This window comes from Capra hircus, chromosome 18 (genome assembly GCF_001704415.2).
Source record: "Capra hircus breed San Clemente chromosome 18, ASM170441v1, whole genome shotgun sequence".
Classification (NCBI taxonomy): Eukaryota; Metazoa; Chordata; class Mammalia; order Artiodactyla; family Bovidae; genus Capra; species Capra hircus.
The window spans coordinates 61,126,915-61,143,256 of NC_030825.1; the positions used below are offsets into that span (position 1 = coordinate 61,126,915).

A 16,342-nucleotide genomic window follows, 5' to 3' on the forward strand; every position below is an offset into this window, starting at 1 on the left:
GGGAACTCAAACAGGGGCTCCTAACAACCTACAGGGGTGGGATAGGGAAGAAGATGGGAGGGAGGGGACATATGTATACCTATGGCTGATTCATGTTGGTATTAGGCAGAAAACAACAACTTCTGTAAAGCAATTATCCTTCAATTAAAATAAATAAATAAAAAGATCTGACACCATGACCAAGTGGATTTTATTCATATAAGGCAAGGAGAAGTCAACATACAAAAATCAATTAATATGACACACTACATTCAGAGATTAAAGGGGAAAAAAAACAGGATCATCTCGATGCAGGAAAAAAAAAACATTCGACAACAATTTGACAACCTTTCAAGATGGAACACTCAACAAACTACAAACAATAAATTATACCAACATCAACATAACAAATGCCATTATGAAAAGAGCACAGCAATGGGGAAATAATGAAAGCTTTTCCTCTGAGGTCAAGAAGAAGGCAAGGATGCACACTCTGCACTACACTTCAACAAAGCACTGAAATCCTTAGAGCAATTAGATGAGAAAAGGAAATCAAAGGTCCCCAGATTGAAAAAGAAGTAAATGTATCTTCTTTCCCACATGACAAAGTTTCATCAGTAAAAATCATAAAGATTACAAAAGAAACATGCAATATCAAAAAAGATTCTTTAATAACCACACAAAGGGTCAATCAACCAATTAACTCATTATCAAAACTGTCATGGCAATCTTTGTAGAAGCAGAATAAAATATGGTGAAAGTCAGAACTATTCAAAGAGGAAACAGCAAAACTCTTGAAGAAGGAAGATGGAAGTCTTTCTATTTCAACACCTATTACAAGGTAATCAAGGTGATGTGGTACTCGTATAAAAACAGACAAATAAACCGACTGAACAGAACACAGTACTCAGAAATAATTCTTTGTGTATATACATGTAAGGTATATTCACAAGGATGTCAAGATACACACAAGGGAAAGGACAGGCTCAACTGATCTGATTCCCAGATTTAACCAGCTGTTGTGCATACTAACACCTGACTTCCACGTGCAGTTTCCTTACCCTGGTTGACAGAGCAGACAGCGCATCCAGATAGGCCCTAAGCAACCCCTGCTGCCCAACAGCACTGAGACCCCAGCTCCAACCCGTGGGTGAGAAGCCCTGCCCAGGACAGTGCCCAGGGGAGCCTCCTCACAAGGGCCAGGTCACCGGGTCATGGGGAGATGGGATCTAAGTGGAGACGACAGGGCCTGAGGGAAGGCTTCAGGTGAGTGTGCATGTACAGGAGTCACACAGGACACTCCAGAGTCAGACATGATTAGCAAGTCCAGAGAATGGCATTTCAGGAAGGACAGACTAAATATGACCTTACCTGACAAAGAGCCATGCCTCACTCCTTTTCTTTCCTCTTCCTTAACTTCAGGGCTTCCTCAGGCAACACGAGTCTTCAGAGGCCTATCATGAAAGTGGAAAACATGCTGTTTAATGTTTACAGTCAACACATCCCCTTGCTGAGCCCCAACCACACACACAGGGAAGCCCTCACCATGAGGAACAGACAGGCCCCTGTGGCCACTGTCTCAGAAGGGACTCAGGACAGTCAACTTCCGCAGAGACCAACATGGGACTTTCCCACACTTTCCCTCTGATCACATTCCCCTCCTGCTGAGGCCTCATGTACACAGCAGCAGGAGGCACCTCCGCTGACCAGGCAATCTCCTTCAGGTCACACAGCAGGCCCTGATCCATCCCCACTCAGAACAGAGCACCCCCTCCTCAGCCCAGATCTCAGCCCTCAGGACTGGGAGTACTCAAGAGTCCTGATGCTCAGTGAGGGATCCAGACTGGAATCAACTGGCCATCTTAAACATTCTCGAGCTGTGGACCAACACAAACTACCTGAAGGGGAATCTCTGGTCAGAGGGTACAAAACATGTGCGTCGGGAGCCGCGTTACGCATTACTGACAAAATGGAGGCACGGCCCCAACCCCCTCTCCTTATCCTGCAGGCATGGACCCAGGATGAAGGAGTTAGGTCTTGTGATTCTGACTTTTTTCCGTTGCTCGGTTGAGTCGACTGAAAAGAATCTTAAGGTGCTTATTGTCCTTGAGAGGAGCAGAAGGCACAAAGCCTTCTGCAGTTGTGCCCAGAGAATAATCCATAAAGTTGACCATCGATATTTGTTCAAGGGTCTTTACAAAGAGTGTTCCAGGATGATCATGTAGGCTGCAGCTTGAGGCCTTGGGAAGGACTGTCATCTGAGACCTATTTGTGAGGGAAATGTTTATGGCAAAGAAAGTTTGCTGAATTTAGGGTTTAGGAATAATTAAGAATAGTTAGAAGCTAAAAACTTAAGGAATGTGGTAGTGCTAGCATGTTTTACTATATCTTATACAGATTAGGAATTTCAGAGATACTAATAGCTGCTGCTGCTGCTAAGTCGCTTCAGTCGTGTCTGACTCTGTGCGACCCCATAGACGGCAGCTCACCAGGCTCCGCCGTCCCTGGGATTCTCCAGGCAAGAACACTGGAGTGGGTTGACATTTCCTTCTCCAATGCATGAAAGTGAAAACTGAAAGTGAAGTCACTGAGTCGTGTCCAACTCTCAGCGACCCCATGGACTGCAGCCTACCAGGCTCCTCCGTCCATGGGATTTTCCAGGCAAGAGTACTAGGCTGGGGTGCCATTGCCTTCTCCTTATTGATAGCTATAAGTCTTTTTAGGAGATAGTGAGCTTAGGATGCTAGGGGCAAACAGAATTTAGAAAGATAAGAAACAAACTGAGGAATGTGGTATGCAGCCCCGACATAAGCATGAGTTACAGTGTAATCACAAGTTAAAGTAACCAGGATTCTGACAGAATTGCTGAAGCAGAAACTCTGTTTGAAGAGCAACAATGTTTTATGGAGACAATAAATCTGGGTGAGGAGAAACTGAAAATGCCAAACCTCTGACCTAATGCTTTTGTCAAAGTATAAAAGAGAACCTGAAGCTTGAAATAAACATGCAGTCCCGAACCTTCCATCAGAGGCTACATCGTTCTCCGCCAACACCGCTCATCTCTTCAGGCTGATTCCCTGGCTGCTGGAGCTGGACTCTGGCAAAATGCATCATCAGTGAAACGTGAAGCCTGGACTGAGCACCATTGAGAGGAGAAAAGCACCCCCCAATTCTCTTTTTCTTTCCCAGCCTTACTAAGGTGTAACTAACAAAAATGGTATAAACGTACTGTGTACAAAGTGATCATGTGATAGACTCATACAATGAATAATTACTATAGTGGAGTAAGTTACACTTCCACCTATGACTACAATGTATTATTTCTCTCTGGGCAAATTTCAAGGATATAGAAACACTACCGGCAGCATGTGGTATCTCAGATCCCCAGAACTCACTTATTTTACAACTGAAAATCTCTACTCTTTGACTACCAGTGCCCCATTTCCCCCTCCACTCAGCTCCTGGTAACAGCCTTATTACTTGATGGCTGTATGAGCTTGACAATTCTAGTTTGCACATAGGGTCTGTCCTCCTTTGTCAGGCTTATTTAACTTGGCATAATGTTCTCTAGGTTCATTCATTCTGGCATAAATGCAGGATTCTTGATTTTTATATTTATATACAGAGAAAAAATAGTTCATGAATATACAGTATATAATAAATATTGCTATACCACACTTTTGTAACCTATTCTTTTCTCAAGAGACATCTGGGCTGTATCTATGCCTTGGCTACTGCAAATCCAGTCACACTCATGGGACTGTGGACATATCCCTGAAAAACTGATTGTTTTCACTATGGATATCTGTCAGAAATGGGTTTCACAGACTGTAGGCCTGTTCTATATTAATTTGTTAAGGAACTTCCATTTTATTTTCCAACATAGCAGTACCATTTACATTACTACCAACAGTGCAGTTAAGATTCCGTGTTTTCTGTACTGTGCCTGTATGTGTGCTTATTTTGGGAGGGACAGGAGTGGATAACACAGAACCCAGCCTGGCAGCAAGACAGTTGCAGCTGCATCTTCTAGAGGACAAGCCTCCAGGCTGCAGATCACTGTGGCATTGCTGCCCTCTTGATTTTTCGGAGCTATCCTCCCCTATGTCACAGAACTTTATGACACTTCTCAGGTTGGGCCCACAGATCCCTACCCAGCAGGACCACCTTATAACAAGCATTCTGTGATCTTAACCTTAGTACTCCTATTTTCCCAGCAGGACTCAAACAAACTTACAAACTTTCATGGTGTCCAACGGAGTGTCCACAGAGCCCATATGAGCCTCTAATGCTCTTATACAAACACAAAGCATTCCAAGCCCTGATAGCTCATGCATGAGGCAAAATACAAAAGAGGACACCCAAGGATCCACAGACACAAGACACCATATTTTCATTTACAGTGAGTGATCCAGGTCAAATATTGAAATCTCCAAAGACTATGAAAAAAAGGGATAATTCCAATGATGCACATGGCCCACTGAGACCTCAGCATCTTCCAAGGAAACACTCCAGATTCTCTTGGTATTTTCCCAAATGCACATGAACCTTTCAGCAACCCCAAGTACACAATGATATGAAAGTTGATGCAAAAAATGACCTGAGATTTTCCGTTACTCTATGGTGCCTGCCTGCTAAAAGAGCCAACAAAAGCCAGGGACTGGAATGGATGCTGGGGGCACCTGCTAGAACCAGCCTCTCAAGCCCAAGGCTCCCATCCTCCTGCACCCACAGGTGCCTGTGGGCTCAGCCCAGGCCACAGTTCTAACAGTGGAAAAGACTTCTCTTGGCTCAATTCCATGTCCTTCATTGTTGCTCACGTGTGGTCACACAAGTTGTCAAATCAAACCTGTGCAGGCACATGTCAGCCTCAGCACTGCTGTCCTGGGGAACACGAGCTCAGGCAGTAGAATCTTAAACCACTCCATGCAGGCTCTCCAACAAACCCGCTTCCAGTTGCTCCAGCCTGAATGGAGACATTCTCTTCCAACAGATCCACACACCCCTTGTCCCTGCAACTACACTTGGGATGGGCGCACGCTCCATTCACTGGGCTCACCTTGATGCCCCCAAGTACTGCCACAACCCTCCTGCAGACCCCACAAGCTCCCTCCGCTTTCCCCATTTGTCTACCTCTCCTCCCTGCATGGCTGGACTAAGCAAGACTAAAGCACACAGGGGTTTCCTGGCAAAGGGGATCACAAGAGGAGTGCCCACAAGCTACCACCCAAAGGGCACTGCACATGCAGTATGAAAATCAAGAGACTGGCCCTCCTGGGAAAGTCTGCCACCACCTGGGGACATTATGGAGTCCACGTACAAAGGCATTTGAGATGAGGAAGTCTCAAAGGAAGGGTCTCCAGGTCTCACTCTCTCCTGTTTTCTCCACTCACACCTACCTGGAAGATATTCTAGCTCTTGGGGGGAGCAGGGGGCAGTATCTCCTTCCTGCCCCATTAGGTTTTGGATTTCTGCTCATCCTCAGTGCACTGAAATCACAACGCTGACACGGAGCACGTGAACTCCTAGATGGCAAAGCTGCTGTCCATGATGGTTACTGCTCCTGGATGGACAGAGCTTAGATCTGGGGGCTGCAGAGGATGAAACCCAGCAGACTAAACATGGGGACATCTTAGATCACTGCTTGAGGACACCAGTTCTGTAGGGCTTTTCAGGACTTCCTATATTTCTTGGCTCATCTTTTGAGTAATTAAGTAGTCACATGGGGTAAAGATCAATTACAGCTGAAATGTCCAGAACATGGGAAACATCATCACCTGCCCTGTTCTCTTGGTCTTCCCTGAGGATTATTCGGCCCAACCCATAGTCCTGTCATCTAAAGACATTTCCAGTAACAGGTACTGCAGCCATGCTGGGAAGAAGAGGAACACTATGAGCCCTAAAAAGAGGGGAACCAGGAAGGACTCAAAATAACCCATGAAGAAGGGCGCTAATTTCTGCTGATGGCGACAGTCAATAAACCTGGGTAACATGAGAGAGACTGTTAGGAGGGGATGGGGAGACCTCCCTGAGCCTAGACTTGAAGGGTGACAAAGGGCCTGAAGCACAGCAACCTGAAGGTGAGAAAAGGAACTACAATGTCAGACAGAAATGGTATTTGGAAACAGAGAAAAGGTATTTGGTATTTGGAAACAGAGAAAAGGTAAATGAGACCAGGACAGGCTGAACCATGAGCAAAGGGTCAACTCCCAGGATGAGGCTGGAGACACTGGCAGGGCCCTAAGCTTGACAGAGGGCTGTGGAGAAACAGTGAGGAGTCAAGCTTTTGACCCAAGAACAAATGAAAGCCAGTGGAGGTCTGAACGTCAGGATGTAAAAAAAAAAAAATCTCCCTTCAGATTTAGCCTTAGTCATAAAAGTCATCTAACTCTGAGCCTATGATCCTGCCTCCATCCTAGCTTTCCGTTTCGGTTTTCATTCAGGGAGGACTGGGATCTATTTAAAATTCTCATTACCACCAGAAACTCCCTCCAAACCAGAACTGCCACACACAGACACATAGCCAATATAGCTAATCATTTCAGGGGTCAGTGTTGCTCACGCTTAGAGATTACACTTGTAGTCTCTCATCTGCATGTTACAAGTGGGCTCCCTCAGGCCCAGAGAGAAGCCATTTATGAGAAGGTCTGAGCTTAGTGAAGAGAACCGGGTATAACTGAATAATGAAATGGGAGGCTGAAGGGCAAGGGGGTCAAGTTTGTCCTTATTGCCCATCCCATTTAAGACCAGGAACATCTGTCATGTATCTGAGCAAAAGAAACTTTTTTTTTCAAGATTGGGTCAAACTGATACCAAGCAGGTAATTCTTTATTATACGACTGCAGTAAAATATTTTTAAAATACAGAATTGCAAACATACATCCACTGGTACAACAAACACTGTAAGGGGTCAGCTTGGGAATAGGATCTGAGCAATCTTTTTCATTATGAAGAGAGAGGCTCTGTTGGAAGGTTCCATGTCAAACCAGCCCATCCTTCCTCATTTGCACAGAAAAGTCACAAAGGGACCTGAGGAAAACATCTTCATATCACCGCACAGCTCACTTTTTTCACTGATCATAGAAAATGGAGAAAACAGACCATTAGACTAACCAGTTAAACTAGGTGTTTTGTTTTTTTTTCTTTTTTTGAAAGGAAAGAATGAAGCATTTTGTTGTTTTATCATGTTAAATATTCTTTTATTTTTCCATTTCTCAAAGAAATGCCTTTAATTTCACAAGATCTAATGTCATACCTGTGTTATTCTCTGGTAAAGAGCTGAGACCAGAAATATCCATTTGCGTGTGCACACATCAACACATACACACAATTCATGTCTTTGGTAAAACCACAGTCGAAAATATGTCTATTTTATTACACGATGTTCAGAGGGTAACAGGCAGGAAGGACAGGGGTCTCCAAATGGAGGAAATAGGCTGCAAGTGTCAGGCATTTTTATCTCTCTTAAGCAGCAGGAGGAAACAAATTAGCGATATTTTTTTCCTTCGCTATACAAATCTAAAAGAAGGTTTCTCTTAAAATACTGTGTTGTCATAATGACACCTGGGGTCAGACTCTCAAGACAAGCAGGACTGAAGGTGCCCAGGGGTCCCCACACAAGCTCCTGTCCTAATTACACCTGAGGAACCCCAGGTACTAATAACTGTGGGGGGCCAATCCATCGATTTCCTTTTAGATACCGGGCAACTTACTCCATGCTTACTGAAGCCCCTGGCCCACTTCCTTCCTGATCCGCTTCCCTAATGGGACTGTCTGGACAAGTCAAAGGGTATTATTTCAGTTATTCTTTATGTTGTAACTGAGATTCTGTGCTATTTTCACACGAGTTTCTGATTGTGCCAGCCTCCCTCACCCCTTTTGGTGAGGAATATACTGAACAAGGTCCATGCCTCTGTTTTCATAAATATGGAGCCATCCCTTTCTCTCCCTTTAGTTGAATAAAATGTAAATCCTAGAGTGTGGGATGATGGAAAATCTGTGGGTCGAACACAAAATGCTATTCCTATAGTTGTTAAGCTCAAAGACTCACTTATTTCCACATAAGAAGCAGTATCCACTGAAACCTGAGGTTAAGGGTTAAAGCACATCATCGAAAATTTAAAGGAGCAGGGACTATTAGATCCCTGTAAAAGTCCATGCAACACTCCTATTTTGGGTATAAAGAAATCAAATGATAAATGGAGACCAGTTCAACATTTACAAATAATAAATGAGGCTGCAGTTCCTTTACACCCCATGGTGCCTAATCCTTATACTCTATTGTCTGAAATTCCTCAACGAGACAAATATTTCTCAGTAATTGATTTGAAAGATGCTTTCTATTCTGTGCCTTTGGCGGAGGAAAGTCAATTTCTATTTGCCTTTAAAGACCCTATGCAGCCAGCTTCTCAGTTAACCTGGACAGTTTTACCCCCGGGATTTCGTGACAGTTCTCACTCATTTGGACAAAGTTTGTCACGGGATCTACAAAACTTTAATAGCTCTGAAGCGGTGGTGCTACAATATGTAGATGATATTTTGCTCTATGCTGAGACAGAGGAAGCTTGTTTAGGAGCCTCAGAGGATTTCGTAAACGTTCTGGCAGGCTGCAGTTATAAGGCATCAAGAGAAAAGGCTCAGCTTTGTCAACAATCTGTTAGATATCTGAGCCTAATCATATGAGAAGGGACTAGGGCCACAGGCCCTGAGAAAATTAAACCCATACTAAATCATCCCCTACCTATGACTTTAAGACAACTGAGAAGATTTCTGGGAATCACAGGCTACTGTCATATTTGGATTCCAGGTTATGGGGAACTTGCCCGGCCTTTATATAAACTTATAGTTGAAACTCAGCAGGCCCAAACAGACATTCTGCTTTCGTCTCCAGATACTCAAAAGGCTTTTAAGGTTCTTCAGACTGCCCTCCTGCAAGCTCCTGCTCTGAGCTTGCCCACAGGGTCAGAATTTAATTTGTTTGTCACTGAAACAAAAGGTATGGCCTTGGGAATTTTGACACAAGCCCGAGGGTCTCACCGGCAACCTATTGCTTATCTAAGCAGAAAATTAGATGTAATTTCACATGGGTGGCCCCACTGCCTAAGAGCGTGGCTTTATTAGCACCTGAAGCTTTAAAACTAATTAATCAACGAAATCTTACTGTCCTGACTTCTCATGATGTGAGTGGAATCTTAAATTCTAAGGTTAATATTTGGATGACAGACAGTAGGCTTCTTAAATATCAGTCATTGTTGTTAGAAGGACCAGTAACTAAGCTTAAAGTCTGTGGACATTTAAATCCTGCCACTTTCCTTCCTGAGAAGGAAAATGAAACACCTGATCACGATTGTTCCCAATTCCTAACTTTAAACTATGCAGCTTGGGAGGATCTAATGGATACCCCATTAGACAATCCTGACATGGAAGTATTTACAGATGGCAGTTCTTTGGTTCGGGATGGAAAGCATAAAGCAGGTTATGCCGTGGTGACTGCTGAACAGGTTTCAGAAACAAAATCTCTCCCCCAAGGAACCAGTGCTGAGTTAGCGGAGCCTGTGGCTCTGACCCGAGCTCTAGAGTTAAGCAAAGGGCAGCGAGTAAATATCTACATGGATTCTAAGTATTCTTATTTGACTATACATGCTCATGCCGCTATATGGAAAGAAAGACAGTTTAAAACAGCAACAAGAGAATCTATTAAGCATTTCAGAGAGATTGAGACACTTTTAAATGCTATGCTGCTGCTGCTGCTGCTAAGTCGCTTCAGTCGTGTCTGACTCTGTGCGACCCCATTGACGGCAGCACACCAGGCTCCCTACCCTGGGATTCTCTAGGCGAGAGTACTAGAGTGGGGTGCCACTGCCTTCTCTGTTTAACTGCTATATATTGTCCTAAAGAAATAGCTGTTTTGCATTGCAAAGGGCACAGCAGAGATGGGAGTAAAGCAGCTGAAGGTAAGCAGCTGGCTGACTGTCAAGCCAGAAAAGCTGGCACTTTATGAAACCCCTTCACTGTAGACACCTTTGATCTGGATAGATCCTGTGGAACAGGAAAAACCACAATATACTGAGGAAGAATTAGAAAGACATGAGAAAAGATGAGCAAAGATTACAGATAAAGGATGGTTATAATCTGAGGATGGATGATTAATAATTCCTGAAAATGCTCAATGGAAAATTCTTAAGGGTGTACACCGGAGGTTTCATTTGGGTGCAGAGAGTACTTAGCAGATGGCTTCTCGTTTGCTTGAAGGCAAAAGTGTAATGAAAACTTTAAAGAACATTACCAAAAGGTGTGAGGTTTGTCAGAAACATAACCCAAAGACTGAGAAGCTAGCAATATCTGGATTACAATGAAGTGGAAAGTATCCTGGAGAGGGCTGGGAAATTGATTTTACTCATATGCCAAAAGCTAACAGATATTCTTGCTTACAAGTTTGGGTAGATACTTTTACTGTATGGATTGAGGCTTTTCCCTGTTGTAGTAAGCAGGCTTAGGTGGCTATAAAGATTTTAATCCATGAAATTATCCCCAGGTTTGGGCTGCCATGAGCCTTCAGAGTGACAATGGCTCTGCATTTAAAGTTGCTGTAACTCAGGGGGTATCTAAAGCTCTAGAAATAGAATATCACTTACACTGTTCCTGGAGTTCCCCTCTTTCATCATGAAAGGATTCCTGTGGTGGACATCGCCACTTCAAGAAAAAGACTTTCTCCAAGTCTGCGAATACCTTCGACAACAATCATATGTGATGCCTCTTCTTCATCTGATGACATCTACCAACCATAAAATGGACTGGTGCAACACTTTGTACTTTAACTATGGACATAATGTGACTTTTAATTTTGATTATACATTGCCTCGGTTTAATGACTATTTCGCTACACATAAGGCAAATAGGTCTGGATCTAATGCTTTTTTACCTGACGTTTATCAAATATGGGATGAGGTTATATGGCTAACTCCTCAAAAAGGACGTCTAGTATCTATTACCCCTATATGCTGGGAACAAACAGAGTCATCCCCAAAAGTCAGCCAACAACTTCATTACAATGATTGGAAACAATTAGGATTTTGGCCTCAGGAACTATGCAACGTAATCATTCCCGTGTTTTCCAACCCCAATTCAAGTCCTCCCTTTGTCTGGCCAGGCACTAACTGGGACTGGATATCTTAGTCAGCTGGCTTGCTCCAAACGGACCTACTGGATATGTGGCTCTTACCTATGGGCATGGCTTCCCCTTGGTTGGATAGGGAGATGCACCCTGGGTCTAGCCTTTACTCACGGCTTTATATTTTCAGAGCTTCCAGAAAAGCCTGCTAATTTACCCCACCTGAAAACTCAGTGGACAAGGTCTGTATTTCACTGGTATCATTATTTGGCTGCAGTCTTTGTTCCCTCTTTTGGAACTACAGATGTTATGCCACGAGTGGATCTTTGACTAATTTTACTCAACAGGCATTACAAGATTCTCAAAAAGCTATTGCAGCTCTTAATGCTGAACAAGCACAAATTAGAAAGGTGGTTTTACAAAACAGATTGGCTTTAGATATTCTGACAGCTGCTCAAGGAGGAACTTGTGCCATTATTCAGACCCAATGCTGTACATATAAACCTGATATGACCACTAATGTTATTCGTTTTACTAAACACATGAACAAGATGATTGAGGCTATGGATATTCCTGAAGCCTCAACTGCCTCATTTCGGGAGATGTTAACTAACGCCCCATGGTGGAAAACTATCTTATTTACAATAATTCTGATTGCTCTGTTTTTGCTGTTTGCTCCCTGCATCTGTAACTGTGTAACTGGATTTGTTTCTAGTTGCATGAAAGCTTTTAAGTTACAAATGGCTGTGTTAGGGGAAGCACACTGATTGAAACCGTCCACCCTGGCCAGGCACCATAGTAACCATTTGCATGAGTTGTTTTATGACAGGAGATCCTGATAAGGAATACAGAACTAATGAGCCACCTCCAACCTGAAGAGTTCGGGAAAGGTCGAAAGGAGACACAGAGTGTCTGTCCACTTCCCAGAATCCCTCTTGCTGGCATCCATCTTGGCTGAGTGATGCGTGTGCCACCAGAAAAGACTCCAAATTAGAATGATTGGCCAAAGACCACCCGGAAACTAATCTCATCACCATAAAACCCGAGACCACGACCCACGCGGCAGAGCAGTTCTCCTGGGTTCCCTTACCCTACTGCTCTCCACCCAGGTGCCCTTTCCCAATACAATCTCTTGCTTTGTCAGCACATGTGTCTCCTCAGACAATTCATTTCGAAGTGATAGACAAGAGCTCAGTTTCGGACATTGGAAGGGGTCCCCCTTCCTGCAATAGTTGCTCAAACTCCTCCTACTGCTGCAGCTTCTTCCAACTACTATTTGGGGGCCCTGGATCAGACATCTTCGGTATGAGAGTTAGGAGAATACGTTGCCTCACCAATTTAAGGACAACGCCCCTTGTCAGCTTGGAAGTAGTTATGGAATGAGAACGATGCCCCTTGTCCCTAGGCAACATAATTCTTCTAAAAGAAAAGGGGGGAATGAGAGGGTAACAGGCAGGAAGGCCAGGGGTCTCCAAATGGAGCAAATAGGCTGCAAGTGTCAGACATTTTTATCTCTCTTAAGCAGCAGGAGGAAACAAACTAGCGATACTTTTTTCCTTCTCTATACAAATTTAAAAGGAGGTTTCTCTTAACTTACATGTTGCCATAATGACACCTGGTTTCACCTGAAGTTAACTATTCTCAAACCTTGAGTTAACCAATCCATTTTTCTTATGGAAATGTTTGTCTTAAGCTACGTGAATGGACTATGCACTTACCCCAGACTCTGTCTTCAAGTCAGTTCCGCCTAATGGCTGAGAACCTACTTCACAAACCAGTATGTTATACTCAGATATTGTTCCCCTAATCTAAGTAAACAAAACTATTTGTATGGTAATCTGCCCTTCTACAAGATTCAAGTTAATCATTCTATGGCCTGGGATGACTCATCTGGTGCCAAGACTATCCCAAAATGCATTTTATGGATAAGGGCCCTGGTGCCATTTTAAAACCTTCCTTTCCTTCATTAACAGACTGCTAGTGACTATAATGGCACCCACTCAGGTACTTTTGCCTGGAAAATCCCATGGATGGTGGAGCCTGGTAGGCTGCAGTCCATGGGGTCGCTAAGAGTCTAAGAGTCAGACACGACTGTAAGAGTCAGACACGACTGATCGACTTCACTTTCACTTTTCACTTTCATGCACTGGAGAAGCAAATGGCAACCCATGCCAGTATTCTTGCCTGGAGAATCCCAGGGACAGAGGAGCCTGTTGGGCTGCCGACTATGGGATCGCACAGAGTCGGACACGACTGACACGACTTAGCAGCAGAAGCAGCCCCTCCATTCTGAACCCTCTTCCACCTCCCTCCTCACCAGATCTCTCTGGGTTGTTCCAGAGCACTGGCTTTGGGTGCCCTGCTTTGTGCACGACCTTGCACTGATCATTCTATTTTACATATGGTAATTTACATGTTTCAGTGCTACTCTCTCAAATCATCCCACCCTCAACTTCTCCCACTGAGTCCAAAAGTCTGTTCTTTACATCTGTGTCTCCCTTTGTTGCCCTGCATGTAGGATCACTGGTACCATCTTTCTAAATTCCATATACATGCATTAATATACAGTATTTGTCTTTCTCTTTCTGACTTATTTCACTCTGTATAATAGACTCTAGGTTCATTGACCTCATTAGAACTGATAAACGAGGTGACACTTTTGCTAAGTATGGCACAAAATAGTCTAAGATGATTTACTACTTACCAAAGAAAATTTCAGATGTATGAGATGAAGGGAAGAAAGCACTCAGGCAAGGAATGAATCTGAAAAAAATTTGAAACAAAAACCTGAGAATTATTTTTAATCTAAAAATCTGGTGTTAAAGTTTAAATAAATGTGGAGAATAATCATATTTAGAAAAGGATGATAAGAGTAGAATACTGGAAACTAAAAAAGCTTATTTCTGAAGTTAAAAATGAGTACAGAAACGGAATGAATTAAGACCTATTCCAAGACACAGAAAGCACCATACATAAAGAAAGAAAGGAGAAAATGTGAATCCGTTTTTTAAAAAAAGTGTTCCTTTAAAAATGCTACCCAATAATGATACAGTGGATAAGAATCTGCCTGACAATGCAGGGGACATGGATTCTATCCTTGGTTCAGGAAGATCCCACAAGTACAAGCAACTAAGCCTGTGCACAACTACTGAGCCTGTGCTTTAGAACCTGGGAGCCACACTCCTGAGCCCACGGCACAGCACAGCCAAAAAAATTCATTAAAAAAGAAAAGCTACCACAGAGTGACACTCTAGAGTCAGTCATTTCTTGCCCCAGGCCTCTTCTTCCCTGACCTCTATCTTATGATAGGGCAAGGGAAGAGGGTCACTCACAACTCAGTGAATCAAGCCACTGCTCCAGGCTCAACAGGGTTTGCAAATGAAAGTCATCTTCTGCCACAACTAATAAAAAGACACAAGCCTTATTTATAGACAAGAGTTTTGAAATACTCAGCCTCCTCTGTATAACTGAAAAAATCATCTGTATCCAAACAACTGGCCACACCTGGATCGAGCTTACCCCTCTGTTCACCTAGCTCCCTATTTCATCTGGGTCTGGTGTCTCTTTTTCTCCCCCTCTGCTCTCCTGCTGCTCCTGTCCTATTTCCTCCCTCACACGTGTCCTGTCCCAGGCTGCTGCAATTCGTTCCCCCTCGAAATGCTCTCTCTCTCCAACCTTCCTGAGTCTTTCAAATATCCATACCTATGTCTGCCTCCTTCTTCCCCCATTTCGGCTCAGGAGACGCGAGGACAGAGGGGCTGGGAGGGAGGTGGCTCAGGAGCGGGGCGGCCTCTCCGGAATACCAGGACCGGGAGAGGGCGCGCGGCCTATCTGGGCTCTTCCTCCAGCGGTCGAGAAGGCGACGCGGCGGGCGCGACTCCAACTCGCGAGAGAGGGCTTTACTTGGCGAGGCCAGAGGTCAAAAAGGGTTTTAAGCAGGAATATGTAGCCAGAGGCGGTGTCTACGCGCACCGAGGGCCGAAACCGCCTCAGCAACACTTAAAACCCAAACAAAAAGATAACTGGGCCGCAACGGCAGGGGCAAGCGTTTATTCGGGGCCGAGCACCGGGTGCCAGGGTGTTCAGGTCGCTGGCAATTCCCACACCATTAGGACGAGTGAGCGGGCGCGGAGGTGGGGATTGGAGGGGTGGCGAGCTCTGCAAACTTACTCTAGAAGGAAGCGTAGGCGCCGCTCAGGGACCTCGGCTCCGCGCTCTCTGACTTCCGGCTCCGTGGGAAAGGGCTTTTTGTATTAGAGCCGCGGCTTCCGACCAGCGGCAAGACGAGCACCCGCTGTGCGCAGAGTTCATGGGAGGGGCGGGGCGCGGAGGGGGCGGGGCCTGATACCTTGACAGCATTAAGTTACCCTCTGCTCAGGTAACAGCTTCAAGTTATGTCGGAAGCCAAGATACTTCCTCTTAAGACTAAAAGGGCTTATTCTCAATAAAAAGCTGTTTTTCACAGCATTTTGTGCTCAGATCCTGCTAGTGAGGCTGAAGCAATTCAGGGATCTGGGGACTTGGGCAGTTTTAAGAAACAAGAATGGGACTAGTCTCTATATTACAAACACAAAACTCTGCCTGGGTTCAGTTCAGTTCAGTTCAGTCGCTCAGTCGTGTCCAACTCGTTGCGACCAGGCCTCCCTGTCCATCACCAACTCCCGGAGTTCACTCAGACTCGCGTCCAAGGAGTCAGTGATGCCATCCAGCCATCTTATCCTCTGTCGTCCCCTTCTTCTCCTGCCCCCAATCCCTCTCAGCATCAGTCTTTTCCAATGAGTCAACTCTTCGCATGAAGTGGCCAAAGTACTGGAGTTTCAGCTTTAGCATCATTCCTTCCAAAGAAATCCCAGGGTTGATCTTCAGAATGGACTGGTTGGATCTCCTTGCAGTCCAAGAGACTCTCAAGAGTCTTCTCCAACACCACAGTTCAAAAGCATCAATTCTTCAGCGCTCAGCCTTCTTCAGAGTCCAACTCTCACATCCATACATGACCACAGGAAAAACCATAGTCTTGACTAGACGGACCTTAGTCGGCAAAGTAATGTCTCTGCTTTTGAACACGCTATCTAGGCTGCTCATAACTTAGAAATGGGCTATTCCCTACTCATACCCTACAAAACAGCAAACTTAGCATAGTGCTGAGTTCAATAAACTCAAGGTTAGTATCTGGGTGTCTGAAATGGAAGACTTAAGGGATGTGATCATTTGGGTCACTAACCACAGCCTTTTAAGAGCAAGACTCTTTAAATG

General features: G+C 44.4%; 1 pseudogene; it reads right to left on the minus strand.

Moving 5' to 3' along the window:
* The window catches only part of LOC108638026, a 31,118-nt pseudogene extending 15,752 nt beyond the window's left edge, over positions 1 to 15,366 (minus strand).